General features: G+C 38.0%; 1 long non-coding RNA gene across 1 annotated transcript; it reads right to left on the bottom strand.

Annotated features, from left to right (window-relative positions):
* Nucleotides 1-486: 486 nt before the first annotated feature.
* On the bottom strand, nucleotides 487-3,050 carry LOC120231630. Its single transcript, XR_005528366.1, has 3 exons — nucleotides 2,977-3,050; nucleotides 1,295-1,357; nucleotides 487-605 (listed from the first exon to the last, which is right to left on the bottom strand). It is a non-coding gene; the product is annotated as an uncharacterized LOC120231630 (long non-coding RNA).
* Nucleotides 3,051-4,019: the final 969 nt, after the last annotated feature.

The following is a 4,019-nucleotide window of genomic DNA, read 5'->3' on the forward strand; positions in this document are numbered from 1 at the left end:
TCATATCTGAAATTAGGAGGAAGAGAGTTCTACTCTCTCTGTAGGACTCTGTTGTAGTCCCGCCTGGATCATCCATCTGTATATTATCAGTGCATAACATTTAGAGCTCCGTGCTTAGCTGGGGGTGATCGACTGGCTGATCACTCCTAGAACTGTAACTGCTTGCTTAGAATGGGAATTCTTTGTGGTATAAATATTAGTTAAAAAGGACTGTGAATAGATCGAGGGGAATTAGCAAACAGTATTTCATCCAGAAGTGTATCCATTACTTCATTGTTTTCATTATTTAAATGGTGACCTTTTGACAGAAAAATAAGTCAGTATTTTGAGGACATGGATGGTTCACTGGTATATAGTGGATGCAAGCTGGGCTGTCTGTCAAGTAACTGAAGGGTTAGGCCCAAATTTCCTTGTATTTATATATTCATATATGCTTCTCCAGTGTCTATATACTTACCTTTATACAGTTAAAAGCAGCATGGATATTAAGAAAAATGACTGGGTTTGATTTTGACTTGCTGATTGCTGGTTGTGCAACATGAGGCCTCAAATTTCTGAGCCTGTTTCCTCAGCTTTAAAGTTGAGGCAACAATGCCTGCTTTAATCTGTAAAGATTATATAGGAATATGTCTCACTAAACTTATGACTGGTTGTACTTGTTTTTGAATTACCCTAGTTTAAAAAAAAAGTGCTATTATCACAAAATGCAACATTTTATATAGTCAGATTTAAGAATCTAATGCCTGAAATTAGAAACATAGACTTGAAGTGTATCATACCCACGTAATTCAGCATACTGAAATTTTGGATCAGATTTAAGTGTATGTGCACTAGATTTTTTTTTTTAATTTGATAGATTTTTATTTTTAGAGCATTTCTGGGCTTACAGAAAATTGAGCAGGAAGTGCATCAGTTTCTCACAATTTTCTCTATTACTAAAATTTCACATAGAGTAGTACAGTTGTTACAATTGATGAACCAATATGGATACATTGTTATTAACTAAAATCAATAGTTTATACTAGGGGTTTTCTATCTTTGTAATGTGGAGAGACTGACTCTGGCTATTGTGGGTCTCTAAAAGTCAGGGTGAACCTGAGTTTGCGTGTAACTCTCTGACTCACCTTACTGCCAAATCAAATGGTGCCGAGGGATATGATGCAGACTCAAATTCTCAGCCCAGCAGTAAGTATGGTATTTGCAGAAATAAAAGTAATGAGAAAGAATAATCCCCTCTCCTGAAATATTTACATGTCTTAATGATTCATTTAATTAATACTAACCCAGCACTTACTATAGGCCTGGCATCTTGCTTTTCATGGAAAAGATAGGAACTGAAGACCAATCGGTTAATTACCTAGGGGAGATTAAAAAAAAAATGGTTGCACACACAGATCAACAGATAAACGTAGCATTACAAAGCATTGAAACTGGCAAAGCCAGGGGTGTGCCTAGGGTAGTAGTAGCATTGGAAAATAGGGTAGCTGAATGCCACTGGGGGAAAGGAGGAGTCATTTTCTTCTTCTTGTACTTCCTCCTCCTCCTTCCTTTTCCCGTCCCTTCCCCTCTCTCCCTCCTTTTTCCCCTTTCTCTTCTCTTCTCCCTCCTCCTCCTCTTTCTTCTTGTTCTGTTCTCTGTGGGTCTTCTCAAGCCCCAGTGATGTAGTTTCCAGGCCTGGGTAACCTTTGATGCTCCCTAAATCTATAGTAAACACAATTCTTTTTTGATTTTTTCTCTGCTTATGTCACATTCCTTTTCCTGAACCCTACTTGGCTTGAAGGTTTAGTTCCCTGTTTCTGAATCACTTTTGTCTCTTAGCCCAAAGTAAAATATCTTTTAAGGATGGCCATGTGTCCCACACATTGTATCTTCAGTGCCCAGCAGAGGGCTCTGTCCTTAATAAGTGCTCAATCAATAAATAGGGGAAGAATGTTATGTTAAAATATGCCACTGAATTTATAGCTATGCCCATAGAAGTTAACTGAATTAAGTAATTCTATTTCATTCCAAGCAGAAAAATATTTGAAATAAAGTAGAACCCTATTATCATCATAAAGACATCTGCAAAACTCAGACATTTAAGCTTTTTGGAAACAGTTTAAGGTAGGAGATGGAAGTTTTGTTTTGTAGAAGGGAGAAGAGTCTATACATGTAGATATACTGCATTCTAATACTACTCCCTGAAACATAATGCCTACATCAGGTAAAAGCTATTGACAAATGGTCCTAATGAATAATAGGAAAACCACCATTCCGGGTAGTGAGAGAACTGGGCTATGGCTGTAGGGACGCCATCAAACAGCTGTGTAATCCTAAACAGGTTACTAACCTCTGGATGTGAGTTCTCTCCTCAGTACGACTAAGGATTCACTCAGTGGCCTCTATAGTATTTTCAACTTTAAATGAAAAAAAAAATCATGATTTGAGTATTGCCTTCCTAAAGGCTTTCCAATGTATATAAATAACTAATAAATTAATTTCTTCAGATTCTTGAAAATTGAATCAATCATTTAATTAATACTTTGTATTGCTCAACAATTGTGAACATTTTAAGCAAAAAGATTCTGAGGACTTTAATGCATTTACTGCTCTCGTCTAATGCTAGGGAATATTTGGTCCCCCTCTTATACCTGTTGCTGTGCTTGCACCTGGATTGCAGCATGAGCATCTGATGCAAAGAGATATCATTCTATTGCCTGGGGCCAGCCAACTATGAGAGTGATATTGGATCAGGCTCTTTCCCTATTCAGAATCCTTTCATGACTCTTATAATATTTTTATAAGCAATGTACTGCATAGTGAGATCTTCCTCCATATGAAAATAAGCTGATTTGTCCTTATTCAAATAATTTGGGGAAATGCTGTATATCTTTCTTGAGAGTCACATGTGCACTAACTTATGAGAGACTTTGAAAAGTCCTGCAATTCAGACCCGTATTATTCCCCAATATTTTCCCTTGTCTACCTCTTCCTTACCATCAGAACTCTGGCAGTGTGTCTTCAAAAAATACTCATCTTCTGCTACTTCCTTTTACCTAGGAGTTGGCTGGCTAAATAAGCCAGTCCTGGCCGATGAAATGTAAGCATAATTTAGGGGTAGAGCTTCTGGTCAGAATATTCTTGAAAGAAAGACTTCCCCTGCTGGCTTCCTCAATTTTCTTTCTTTTTCCTATCTTGGGCACAGACGTGACACATAAACAGCTGTCTTGTGACCATAAGCATGCAGTTGAATCGTTGGGATGATAGAACAGAAAGACAGAAGAATCCTGGGTTCTTGCACAGACCCCAAAAATACGTCACTTATGTGAGCCAGTACTTGTTAGGCAGTCTTATTATTTGTGACAAAATAATTCCTAAAGGTTACAACAGGAATTTATTTCTTTTAAACTCCTAATAAGATTTCCTGGAAACACTTTTCAGTGATGCTGCCTATATCATGTTGCCTTTTCCATCACTGCTGTAACAAATTAATAAAAAAATTAGAGGCTTAAAATAACACTCATTTATTATTTGGAGGAAAGAAATCTGTCATAGGTCTTAGAGGCTAATATCAGGGCATCAGCAGGGCTGCATTAGATTCTGGAAGCTCCAGGGGAGAGTTTCTAGATCTTAGAGGCCACTTGCCTTTGGTGGCTCATGCTTCCTTCCTCACTCTTCAGACCCAGCAATCCTGAGTCCCTCTCATGCTTCTCTTCCCATATATCCACCTCTCTGAACCCAGCTGGGGAAGGTTCTCAGCTTTTTAAGGACGTAAGTGATTAGATTAGGACCCCCTGGATATTCCAGGATAATCTCCTCATCTCAAAATCGGTAAATTTAATCACATCTTCAAAATCCCTTTTGCCATGTGAGGTGGTATTCAGTGTTTCTAGGGATTTGGATGTGGAAATCCTGAGAAGTCATTAATCCTCCCTACCATACCACTCTAAAGAATAAAACTCCTCCTCCTTAGCACCAGTCTTTTCTGATCTGACTTTAACGTGACTGTTGTGGTCACTCTTTTCTCCCTACTATTCATT

Source organism: Hyaena hyaena, unplaced genomic scaffold (assembly GCF_003009895.1).
Source record: "Hyaena hyaena isolate Hyena2069 unplaced genomic scaffold, ASM300989v1 scaffold_59, whole genome shotgun sequence".
NCBI classification, from domain to species: domain Eukaryota; kingdom Metazoa; phylum Chordata; class Mammalia; order Carnivora; family Hyaenidae; genus Hyaena; species Hyaena hyaena.